Source organism: Myotis lucifugus, unplaced genomic scaffold (genome assembly GCF_000147115.1).
Source record: "Myotis lucifugus unplaced genomic scaffold, Myoluc2.0 scaffold_311, whole genome shotgun sequence".
Classification (NCBI taxonomy): domain Eukaryota; kingdom Metazoa; phylum Chordata; class Mammalia; order Chiroptera; family Vespertilionidae; genus Myotis; species Myotis lucifugus.
Window position 1 is genome coordinate 218,361 of NW_005871359.1, and position 12,941 is coordinate 231,301.

Below are 12,941 nucleotides of genomic sequence, written 5' to 3' on the forward strand. Positions count from 1 at the left end.
GCTTTGCCATCTTGACATGTACATGATTTTTTTTTTTTAATATGTAAAAATTTGTAGCAGCTGAAAACCCACCCACATCTGGCCTGGATTTTGGAGCTTTGGTGCTAGGGGCAAGCTTCTTGTTTTCCTTTAGGGGGCGCCCAAAGCCGGGCCTGGGGCTGGAGTTTGCCAAGCTCCGTGGCGATGGTTTTGGCGTCGCACCCAGATTCAGGAGTAAATTGTTACCACCTCCCTGGTGACTTCGGACTTACAGCCAGGGACGAGCGTGACATTTCCCAGGAGGCAACTAACTTCAGCTGCACCTTGGCACCGTCAGGACAGGGCGGCGGCAGCAACCAGGAAGCCGATCGAGAAAAAATACATGTTTTGGAAGAATTCCCCTTTTTGGGAGAACATGTGGTTTTATCATTTCCCTAAGTGTGAAGCAAACCAGAATCGGATGCTGTATCGGATCCCATCGATATCCCGACATGCAGGTTTCTGTTTGTTTTTAATTTTTTACTTACTGTTTTTTAGAGAGAGAAGAAGGGAGAGACAGAGGGAAACATCGATTTGTTGTTCTGCTTATTTATGCACTCCTTGATTGATTCTTGTATGTGTCCTGACTGTCGATTGAGCCCACAGACTGTCGATTGAGCCCACGGCCTTGGTGTATCAGGACGATGCCCCAACCAACCAAGCTACCTGGCCAGGGCTATTAAAGGAGGGGGAGAGAGAGAGAGAGAGAGAGAGAGCGATAGAGGGAGAGAGAGAGACATCAATGTGTTCTTCGTCTTATATATGCATTTATTGGTTTATTCCGGTTGTGCCTTGACCAGGGATCGAACCCACAGCCTAGGCGTATCAGGATGACACTCTAACCAACTGACCTACCCGGCCAGGGCCACTTTCGTTTTTGTTTTTTAAATAGTTGATATTTGTATTCTGTTTTCTTAAACATTTACCTTCTTTCCCTCCTGTTCCAGTGCCCGGGGTGGCTCCTGCCTCTGCGGAGCTGCTATGTGGGCTGGGAACCAGGTTGATGGGTTTCTGAGTTAAAGGCATTTTCTGACCCCTGGGCTTTGGAGGAGGAAAGGGGGCACCGGTGGAGACTTGGGGAGGGCGCTTGGCTGTGGGCGTAGACTGTGGCCAGCAGGTAGAAGTGATTGGGCCTCTGCTTCCCCCTCCATGCCAGCCCTCCCGCTGCCAGAAATGTCCCCTCCCTGTCCCCAGTCTGAGTTTGGGGTCTCCTGAGGAATCTGGGTGTGTGGGATATAATTGCATCTGCTCCCTCACCTGGCTTCTGTGGGCAGAAATTGTGGCTCTTGAATGTGGGGGGCTCAAGGCATGGCGGGGGCAGAGGTCCAATTCATCACATCAAGTTCCATCTAGCTCTGCTCCCCAAAGGTCTGATTTTGGGGGCTCTGAGGAGAAAATGAATCTTGGCAGGATGGGGAGGGAGGTGACTGGAGGTGAGCCAGGCCCGATCTTAGCTGGGTACCTAAGGCACTCCCCAAAGTCCACATTTTCATCTTTCTTTTGTCCTCATTTCCCCTCTCTGTTTAAAGCACCCTGAGATTTAGCAGCCGAGAGACGTAACTTAATGTCTGATCATTGTCAAGTGTGTGTGTGCCATTTTTGTGTTCCCGCATTTATTTGTTTTAGATTTCCTCGAGTTGGACGGGAATCCTGTCCTTGTCCATGATACAGCACCTATAGCTCATTTTTATTTAATCAGACAGCTATTAAATATTTCACTCATTCCCTGACAGCTTTTTTTTTTCCTGTTTTGAATTTTTAAAAATTTTTCTTTTGGGTCAACTCATCCATTCACTCCATGACATGTCTGTCTGCATTTGTTGGGTCTCAGGCCAAAATGTTTTTGTGTAAGACGAGAGGGCCAGGTTCCCTTCCTCTCCCTTGTCGTTTTCAGAGCCTCAGATTGGGGCATAGAATGGGACAGCCGGGCGGGTCTGTGGAATGGGTGCAGCTGTCAGGGGTGGAGGAGAACGATGCCAGGAGAGGTGGGTGTGACATCGCTAACGGTGGGAAGTTGAACCGAGGGATGTGATGTGAAGGCTGGTGGGGGGCGGGTGAGAAGTGATGCTGGGGGGTCTCATATGGAAGCTGAGGGGGCCTCTCCCTGGCGAGCCCCTGTGGGGGTGCTGAGGGGGGGATAGGGGGAGGGAGTGTGATTTGGGTGTCTGGTTTAATATGCCAGAGCCTCTGCAGCTCATACCTTGATTCTTCTCTCAGCTCCTTTGGACCCCCTTCCCCTCCAAAAAGAAGGTCAGTGGTGTGGGCATGAGTATGTAGCTTGAAAAAGAAAGAAGATGGTGGAAGGAAAGAAAGGGAAAGAAAGGAAGGAAGGAAGATGGAAAGAAGGAGGGATTTGAGTTGGTGTTCTGGGCAGGTGCCACTTGGCCTACCTGGTCCAGTCAAGGAGCAGCCAGGGTCCCCTGGCCACTGAGAGAGACAGGGCCAGGCAGGGGCAACATCATGGCTTCCTACTCAGCGCCAAGTCTTTGGCGAGTGTCGGATTGCAATCGTTTCAGCAAGGAAAATCATTTTCAGCTGCCCTGCTGCTTGTTGGCATGGAAACTTCTACCAGGACGGGCCTGCTCGGGACAGCTGGAAGAGTAGATTCGAGATACCGTATTATTATCTTAGACGTCTCGGCTGGGAAGCTAGGCCAGCTGGCGGGGGTGGGGGGGGGGCACCAGCGTTCCTGTGCCCCTTGGCAGTACCCAGGTTGGGGAGGGGAGCTGTTCGGGGAAATCTGCCCACCACACCAGCCTCTTTTTTTGCTGCCACTGTCTAGACGGTTGACCTTTGACCTCTCCGCCCCTTGGAGTGTCTGAGCCAGAATTCTCCTTCAAGGATGGTGGGACAAAGCTCCATTCTTCACCGTGTCCCCAGCCTCCACCTGGAGACCGAGCCTGCGGCCACGTGGGGCACTCACCAGTGGTGGTCGGAGGGGCAGAAGCCTTAGTGCCAGGTTGCCCCCCTCAATCCTCCTGGCTATGAATCCCGTGGTATCCATGGACTTGGAGGAGCCAAAAAGGGCTTTTACCCCCCATATCCCAGATGAAATTTCCCTTCTCCAGGCACAAGTGCCTTGCGAGGGCTTGGGGCTGCTGCTGGGTGAGAAAGCATGTTCAAGGCCAGGGTCCCGCTTGGACCCGTGGCAGAATGGCTGTTAGGGGTGCGGGCCATTTGGCAATGTTACATCTTGAAGGTCAGTACCTAGGTGGATGGTGGACATGCCTGCCAAGGGGCCCTGTCCCCTGGTGCAGGGGCAGTTGTCACAAGCTGGGTTTCTGGGGCTCCCAGACCTCGAGGGGCTCCCCACTCCGAATATCCGTTTCTCCTCCTCCCGCTCCTCACCCAAGCCTGTCCTTCAGCTGCCCAGACACCCGCAGAAGTGCCCGCCTCTCCCATAGGAATGGGGTGTGGAGACGGGGCAGGATCCCATTCTCTGGGAGTTGGCCTGGCTCCCGAGTGCCCATTCGCAGGGGGCGCCTGAGGGGAGCCGCTCTCCTGTCCTATAAACTTCATCTCCAGGAAATCCCAGAGGAAACTGGTTCGGAACAGGCTCAGCTCTCAAGGCCTGTGGAGTCCTCAGAACTATGGGAGGCGCCACCTGGGTCCTGGGAGCGTTGGCTTTCTACCTGCCCAGGGGGTTCTCTGGCTTCTAGGCCTCTCCCCAACATCTCAGGGCTTCTATCTTGTCCTAAATCGCTCCTAGGAAAAAACTTTCCTGCTCACGGTGACCGTGTCTTCTGTCTCCTAACAGAGGACCCTGCACCCGCAGATGGCTTCTCCCCGACCCCCGAGTTCCCGTCAGTGCCTTGTCTGAAACCCTCACGCCTGGGGCTCCCTGCCAAGGAAGTGTCTGCCAGACTTTACTGGGGGCTGGGCCCTGGGAGACCCCAAACTTGACACCCCAAAAGCAAATAAATCAGTTGAGATGTGATTTCTTGCGTGTCTGTGTGAGAAGTTGGCATCCACTGGGGTCACCTGTGGGCCCCAAATCTCCAGACTCTCTCTCCTTGGCGTGTGACCTGGGGCTGGATTGGGGGCCATTGCTCCCAGTGTGCTGAGGGGATGAGGAGAGGATTCTGTGCTGAGTGCGCCTTTGTTCTGATGCATGGAGGGGCGGGGTAGCTTGCTCCCGGTTACGCTGCCAGTGGGATTTGAATCCTGAGTGTGCTGTCGGCAGCATGTGTAGAATTCTCACTCACACAGCCCTGTGTGTGGGGTGCCATTGCCACCTTTTACAGATGGAGAAACTGAGGCTCTGCCGGTGGACCCCCTGCCCCCCGTGTCCTGGGCAGGGAGCGGGGGCTGGAATGTGACCTCGGGCTGGCCTCCCCGAAGCTGAGCAGCCTGAAGACGGAAAACAGGACTTGGTCCTTTCCCCACGTCTGTCCTCAGCAGGAATGAGGAAACTCCAGAGTCAGCGGCCGTCAAAGCAGAGCCCTGTGAGGCCCTCGGGGCTTCAGCAATAAGGACAATGTCTTGTCTCGGGAAATGTGGGTCCCAGGGGAGGAGGCAACTGCTCACAGTCCTGGGCGCCCAGGACTTTTGCCCTCCAAGAGGGGGGTCCATGGCCAGTGACTGTTCCTAAGGCTGCTCTTTTCTTGGCCCTGGGGTGTGGGCTGCAGCCCCAGGAGTGCCCTCTAGTGGCTCCTGTGGCCAGCGGGAGGGGCGGTGATATTCTGTATGTCCTTTTTTTTTTTTCCTTTTTTTTTTAGAGAGAGAAAGAGTGAGAGAGAAACATTGATTGGTTGCCTCCTGTATGCACCCCGACCAGACTCTGAACCCCCAACCTAGGTAAGTGCCCTGACTGGGAATCAAACCCACAACCTTTTGGGACGATGCTCCCACCAAGTGAGCCACACCCACCAGGGCCTGTGAGTCCTTTTCAAATGGGGGATCGCTCCCCAGTTTCTGAAAACCTCCCCTGACTCCCCTTGGCTGTTCTGCCTATGAAAAGCCCTGACAACACCCTTGGGCTGCAGGCCAGGAGACAAGGCTGTGTGGCAGGAGCCGGTGGTCCTAGGACACCGTGTGCGTGAGGATTGTAGGGGAGGCAACAGGTCAGTGGCACGGGACCTCGAGGCCTGGGGAGAGGTTTGCGTGTTCTTCTAAGGACCATGAGACGTGAGGGGAGGGCTCGTTTTGCTTCCTTGAGCCGCAGTTTCTCCATACTCATGGAGCTTTTGTAGAATTCAATGAGGTTCTGCTTTTATAGTCCTTAACTGGGTGCCTGGGGCGAAGTAGTTGCTTAATAATTACAAATATAATTACCTCCTCCTCCAGGAAGCCTTCCTTTCTGTCCAGGTACCTCCTCAGACTCCCACCATTGCCTGGATGCGCCCCCTCCAAGTCACACATTCTGGGTATTAACTGACTGGTTCTGTGGGAGCTGGGGAGGGCGATTGGGTCTGTCTGGGGTCCCTGTGTCCTCTGCATCCAGCACAGTGCTGGGCACAAAATAGGTGTGCAATGAACTACAAGAGGAGAGCGGAGAGGGGTGAGGGCTGGATGTCCCATCCTTCGGCCAGCAAGGGGCGCAGGGAGATGCCTGAGCCTCCCAGGAGAGGAAGACAGGCCCTAGAGGGCGAGGCTCCTCCTCCAGCCACAGTCCCCATCCCGCCTCTCCCCCACCTCTGGACCCCCATCTCCTAGTGGCTGCACCTGGCACTCAGGAAGTGCCTATTGTGCATTGGAACCTGGGCTGGGGACATGCCAGGAGTACAGTGCAGAGGTCCCAGGTGTCAGGGGGATGCAGAGCTCATTGGAGGGTAAGGCTTGGAGAGGCCGTGCTTGGCCCCATTGGACAGTGTCCCTCAGCTCTAGCAGGACATTCTCAGTCTCACTCCAAGGTGAAGGTCTGGGACACCAGTCTCACCTTTCCGGTCCAGCCTGTTCCGGGAACCTGCCTCCCCCCACCCCCACCTCTCACAGCCTGGTGATTCCTTTTGTCCCACAGGAGAAGGCCATATGCTTCTGCTGGGTATTTGAACTATTCCTAGGTCTCTGCTGACCCCAGGCTGTCTCCTCTGCCTGGAAGCCCCCTCCCCCATTTACGCCTGGAGAACTCCTACGTATCCCTCAAAACCCAAGCTTTGGGGGAAGATGCTGAGATCATCTTGGGATGCCTTGAGTGTAACAGGCCTAGGAAGGGGTAAGGGGCAGGGGGCGAAATACTGCACCAGAAATCCCAAAAGAGTACTTCCCCTACGCCCTCTTCTACTTGTCTACCCCTCCTTTCAGCACTGGCCGTTGTGGGAAGTTGATCCCAGGCACTCAGCAGTTTCTATGAGGATGGAGTGGGCTCAGGCTGCCTCTCTTCCGAGTGTGGTACTGATGGGGGTGGGGGGTGGGGGGGGTTGAGGCTGGGAAAACGGAAACAGAGACATGAGAGCAAAATGCAGAGAGAGTAAGGGAAAGAGAGACAGAGACGACACCGTGGGGCAGAGAGGATTCCAACCAGACAAGGACTGGGGACTTTCGGTGATCAGGGCTCCATGACGTGTGATTCCTGCCAGGCTGCCCCGCTCTGGGCCTTCGTTTCCCTCTGTGACATGACGCCGACCACTGCACCTACCTGGCAGGACTGAGTGTCCATGGTCAGCCAGGGCCTGGCACACAGTAAGTGCTTCATAAATGCACACTGTGGCCAGTGACACCATTATAGGAGCACGCGTGCAAAACAGGTGCTAGTGCCCTGGCCGGGGAGCTCAGCTGGTTGAAGTGTGGTCCAGATGCACCAAGGTGGAGGGTTCAAGCCAGGTCAGGGCACATACAAGAATCCACCAATGAATGCATAAGTAAGGGGAACAACTAATCGACGATTTCTCTCTGTCTCTCCCTGTCTCTCTCTCAAAAAAAAAATCAATAAATAAAGATTAAAAAACAAAACAAAACCGGCACTGGAACAGGATGTGGAGTGGAGAGCGTGGGGGCAGGGGACACCCCAGTGGACTCTTTCCGGGCAGCGAGCATGTGAGGTCCCAAAGCCTGCCTCCTCAGCTGACCTACTTCCTGCCTGGCCGACACTTTCGGGTGCTCCCGCCGCCCCCCACCTTCCCCCCCCCACCACCACACACACCAGGAACCCACACAGCTGGTCTCGGAGCCGAACTGACCACTTCCACCCCCAGCAATCTGGGCCTTGCTGACTCACACTCAGCTGCCCCCACTCCTCCCCCCCAAAGAGGGCTGAAGGGGGGAGGGGGTGGCGGAGTCCCAAACCCAGAACACAGGGAGGTCATGGCCCATCGGCATCATCGCAGAGGAGAACCAAACGCCAGCTTTCACGTCCAGGCAAATGAAAACACACCCTTCACAAGAAAAACATGAATAATTGTGTCAGTGGTGAGAGAATGAGCTGTCGGTTCTTGTCTTCTTGAAGGAAAGACTTCAGTCAAGAGACAAAGGGCAGCAAAGCAAGACTTCGCTGGGGCAGCAAGTGCGCACTCAGGACAGCGAGACCAGGAGGGGCTCAGCACAGAGAAGCAGCAGGGGACCCCGCGGGCCGCTGTGGCTCACTGGGAAGTCAGGGAAAAGGGGGCCTTGGAGACAGGTTGCGGGGTGAGCCCAGGATGAGCTGCTGCTGCCCACTGCTCCCTCAGTTGCGAGTCTTGTGGGCCCCTTAGAGGGAAGAAGGGGGGAAGGGCATGGGTCGGGCCTGCTCCCCTGGGGGAGAGTGTGCGATGGGGTACTGCATTGAGGGTATTTATCTCTCTCTTGCAGGCAGGAATCCTAGGGGAGGGTCTCCATAGTCATCCCTCCAGGGGTGTCCTTTTAGGGCTGTGGTCTCCTCTTATTGGTCCGCACCAGGGGTCATCGTCAGTGAAGCTGCCCTGAGGCAGGCACAGCATTGCTTGTCTGGTTTTGCTGCTTTTCTGGGCCTGGAGCTAAAATAGGACTGAAGCGTAGATGTTATCTTCAGAGAGGAAAAGTCAGGGTGTCTAAACCATAACCGGGGATATGAAAGGCCAGGGGGTCCAAACCGCATGATCAGCAATATGCTAGGGGAGGGAGGTCCTTCTTTTCCCGCTTTGCCCCTTGCTAGGCACCCAGGGCTTCCCAGCCTCATGACCTTCTTTTTTTTTTTTTTTTTTTAATTGTTTTATTGCTTAAAGTATTACAAAGAGTAGTACATTTGTCTCCTTTTTTTCCTCCCCTTGACCTTCCCCTGGCCTCCCATACCCCCCAGTGTCTTGTGTCCATTGGTTATGCTTATATGCATGCATACAAGTCCTTCGGTTGATCTCTTACTCACCTCCCCAACCCTCCCCGGCCTTCCCGCTATAGTTTGACAGTCTGTTCGATGTTGCTCTGCCTCTGTATCTATTATTGTTCATAAGTTTATAATGGTCTCTATTATCCATGAGTGAGTGAGATCATGTGGTATTTTTCCTTCATTGACTGGCTTATTTCACTTAGCATAATGCTCTCCAGTTCCATCCATGCTGTTGCAAATGGTAAGAATTCCTTCTTTTTTACAGCAGCATAGTATTCCATCATGTAGATGTACCACAGTTTTCTAATCCATTCATCTGCTGATGGGCACTTAGGCTGTTTCCAGATCTTAGCTATGGTGAATTGTGCTGCTATGAACATAAGGGTGCATATATCCTTTCTGATTGGTGTTTCTGTTTTCTTGGGATATAGTCCTAGAAGTGGGATCACTGGGTCAAATGGGAGTTCCATTTTTAACTTTTTGAGGAACCTCCATACTGCCTTCCATAGTGGCTGCACCAGTCTGCATTCCCACCAGCAGTGCACAAGTGTTCCTTTTTCTCCACATCCTCTCCAGCACTTGTCGTTTGTTGATTTGTTGATGATAGCCATTCTGACAGGTGTGAGATGGCACCTCACTGTTGTTTTGATTTGCATTTCTCAGATGATTAGTGACTTGGAGCATGTTTTCATATGTCTCTTGGCTTTCTGAATGTCCTCTTTTGAAAAGTGTCTATTTAGGTCCTTTGCCCATTTTTTGTTTGGATTATTTATCTTCCTTTTGTTAAGTTGTATGAGCTCCCTATAAATGTTGGAGATTAAACCCTTATCGGTGATAACATTGGCAAATATGTTCTCCCATGCAGTGGGCTTTCTTGTTCTTTTGTTGATGGCTCATGGCCTTCTTTACCTGGCCCATCGTCCTTGCTCTGCTCATGTCGGCCTGTCTACAATTGGACGTTTTTTGGAACAATTAGACTCAGTCACAGTATTGACAGAAGATATCTGTGATGCATTTAACTGACCAAGGAATAGCTTTCAGAACATATTAAGGCTCTCAGACACACTAGAAGGGAGGAAAAGGAACCAGACAGAAAAATGAACCGGTGGCATTATTTCCTGAACTGCCATAACAATGACCACAAGTTGGATATCTTAAAACACAGTCCTGGCCCTAGCCAGTGTGGCTCAGTTGGTTGAGCGTCATCCTGTCCACCAAAAAGTCTCCAGTTCGATTCCCAGTCAGGGCACATGCCCAAGTTGCAGGCTTGATTCCCTCTCTCTCCTTTTCCCTTCTCTCTCTAAAAAAAAAAAAATCAATGAAAACGTTAAAAAACAAAACACAGCCCTGGCCCTGATGGGGAAGCTCAGTTGGTTAGATTAGAGTGCCATCCCAATATGCTAAGGTTACGGATTTGATCCTGGTTGGGCACATACAAAAATCAACCAATGAATGCATCAATAAGTGGAAAAACAAATCTCTCTCTCTCTCTCTCTCTCTCTCTCTCTCTCCCCCTCTCTCTCTCTCAAAAACAACACAAAGACAGCAGTAACAAGAACCCAGTCCTGCAGGCCAGAAGTTGAAAATCAAAGTTCAGCAGGGCTGGAGGCTATGAAGGGGATTCGGTTCCAGGCCTCTCTCCTGGCTTCTGGTGGCTTAATCCTGGTGTCCCTTGGTTCATGGCCGCATCCCTCCAATCTCCGCCTCTGTCTGTAGGTGGCCTTCTTTTAAGGACACTGTTTATTGGATTTAGAGCCTACCATACTCCAATGTGACCTCATCTTAACACAAAGAATCCTATCTGGCCCTCTCTGGTTTGGCAAAGTGGATAGAGAGTTGGCCTATCCACTATGAAGGGTCCCAGGTTCGATTCCAATCAAGGGTTGTGGGCTTGATCCCCAGTAGGGGGCGTGCAGGAGGCAGCCGATCAATGATTCTTTCTCATCATTGATGTTTCTATCTCTCTCTCTCCCTCCCCCTTCCTCTCTGAAATAAATAAAAATATATTTTAAAAAATAAAATAACACTTTAAAAAAGAGAACATGGGTCATTAAATGCTTTTTTAAAAAGAATTATTTCTGCAAAAACCCTAAAGGTCACAATCTGAGGTGCCAGGTGGATGCTGGGATTTGTTTCTAATGATTCTGTTTTCTTTATTGTACACTTCATTGATCTTTTCTCTAATCTTTATTATTTCCTTCCTTCTACTAGCTTTGATTTTAGTTCACTCTTCTTTTCCTCGGGTTATTGAGCTGAGATGTATTTTTAAAAATATTTTTATTTATTTCAGAGAGGAAGGGAGAGGGAGAGAGAGAGAGAAACATCAATGATGAGGGAGAATCATTGATCAGCTGCCTCCTGCACTTCCTACACTGGGGATTGAGCCCACAACCCGGGCATATGCCCTGACCAGGAATTGAACCGTGTCCTCCTGATTCATAGATCGATGCTCAACCACTGAGCCATGTGGCTGAGATCTTTTTCAATGTAGCAAGTTATAGCTACCAACTTCTCTATGAGCAGTGCTTTTGCTGCATCCATAACTTTTAGTGTGTTTTAGTTTTCATTCATCTCTAAATATTTTATAATTTCCTTTGTGATTTCTTCTTTTACTCTGTGTTTGAGTGTGTTGTTTAATGTCCACATATTTGTGAACATTCCAGTTTTCCTTTTGCTATTGATTTCTAGCTTTATTTTATACTCTTTCTGCCCCTTTCTCTGTCTCTCCTCCTCTGGGAGTCCCATAATGTGTATGTTGGTCCCCTGGATGGTGCCCCATAGGCCCCCTTTGGACTCGGTTAACTTTTTGTCATTTGTTTTTCTTTCTGATTTTCAGACTTGATAATTTTGATTGTCCCATCTTAAGGTTTGCTGATTTTTGTTTTATTGTAGTGGGAGAGGATTTTTTGTATAATTTAAGTCTTTTAAAATTTATTGAGTGTTTTTTCTTCTCTAACATATGGTCTATACTAGAGGATGTTCCATGAATACTTGATAGCAATGTGTATTCTGCTGTTGCCACATGGAATGTTCTATAAATGTCTATTTGGTCTAGCTGGTTTATAGTGTAGTTCAATCCTCTATGTCCTTAATATTCCATTATTAACACTCCGGTGTGGGGTGAATTTCCCGCCAAAATATAAGATGGCTCTGTCTTTTGGTTTTGTTCCATCCACCAAAAGGGTGGATTACAAACAAATATTTGGTAATACGCAGTTACAATCGGCCCGAGTTTACACGTTTCCCGCACTCCACCGCAAATCTATATGAACCGAGTTAAAGACGGCTCCCGCGGAGTACACGCAATTCACGCGAGCCGACTTAACTCGTTTCCCCCACTCCAAGTGTTAAAACTGCAGTATTGAAGTCTCTGACTCTTACTGTAGAACTATTTATTTCTCCCTTCAACTCCCTTCAATGTTTGCTTCCTATATTTTGGGGCTCTGTTGTTTGGTGCATAGATGTTTATATATGTACACAGCTTTGAGTTACTGTCTAGTGTCCTTTCATTTCTTTTTTTTTCTTAATATATTTTATTGATTTTCCACAGAGAGGAGAGGAGAGGGATAGAGAGCTAGAAACATCAATGAGAGAGAAACATCCATCAGCTGCCTCCTGCACATCCTCCCACTGGGGATGTGCCCGCAACCAAGGTACATGCCCTTGACCGGAATCGAACCTGGGACCCTTCAGTCCACAGGCCGACGCAACATCCACTGAACCAAACCAGTCAGGGCTAGTGTCCTTTCCTTTCAACCTGCAGGACTCCTTTAGCATTTCTTGCTTGGCAGATATAATGGTAACAAACTCTCTCAGCTTTAATTTACCTGAGGATGTCTGGATTTCTTTCTCATATTTAAAAAAAAGTATTGCTGGATATAGAATTCTTGGTCAACAGTTTTTTCTTTCAGTGCTTTAAATATGTCATCCCACTGCCTTCTGGCTTCCAAGGTTTCTGGTGAGAAATCGACTGTTCATCTCATTGAGGATCCCTTGTGCATGATGAGTAGCTTTCTCATGCTGCTTTTAAGTTTCACTCTTTCTCTTTGGCTTTCAACACTTTGATTACAATGTATCACAGTATGGGGTTCTTTGAGTATAGTCTATATGGAGTTCATTGAGCTTCTTAGATGTGTAGATTTATACCTTTTATCAAATTTGAAAAGGATTTGGCCATTATTTTTCAAATATTCTTTCTGCCCCTTTTTCTGTCTCCCTCTCCTCCTCTGGGATTCCCATAATGTGTATGTTGGTCCTCTGGATGATGCTCCATAGGCCCTTTGGATTCAGTTAAGTTTTCTCTTTTTCTTTTTCTTTCCTTTCCTTTCTTTCTTTCTTTTTTTTAGGGAGATAATCCTGTTTATTGTCGAGGACTAAGAAACAAATTCTGGAGATGCTCTGTACAAGCTACTAGAGAGGGGTGGGGTGGAGAGGAGAGACAATGACACACACCTTTATTCTGAGTGAGCTCCAGCTCTGCTTTCCAATACTGAACCAAGGAGAGACGGCCCCTTTTCACTGAGGCTGCAGAATGGAAACCTCACTCAACTTATCAGGGCAGGCTGAGCAAGAGCAGGCTGAGCAAGAGGTTATTTTAAGCGGATGCAAGAGGCCACTTGTGGCCCATTGGGAGCCCCAATCCCGAGCGTAGAGTGGGTGCTGGAGGTGGCCTGTGGTTGCTGATGGTGCCTGGTGGTTCTGGTCT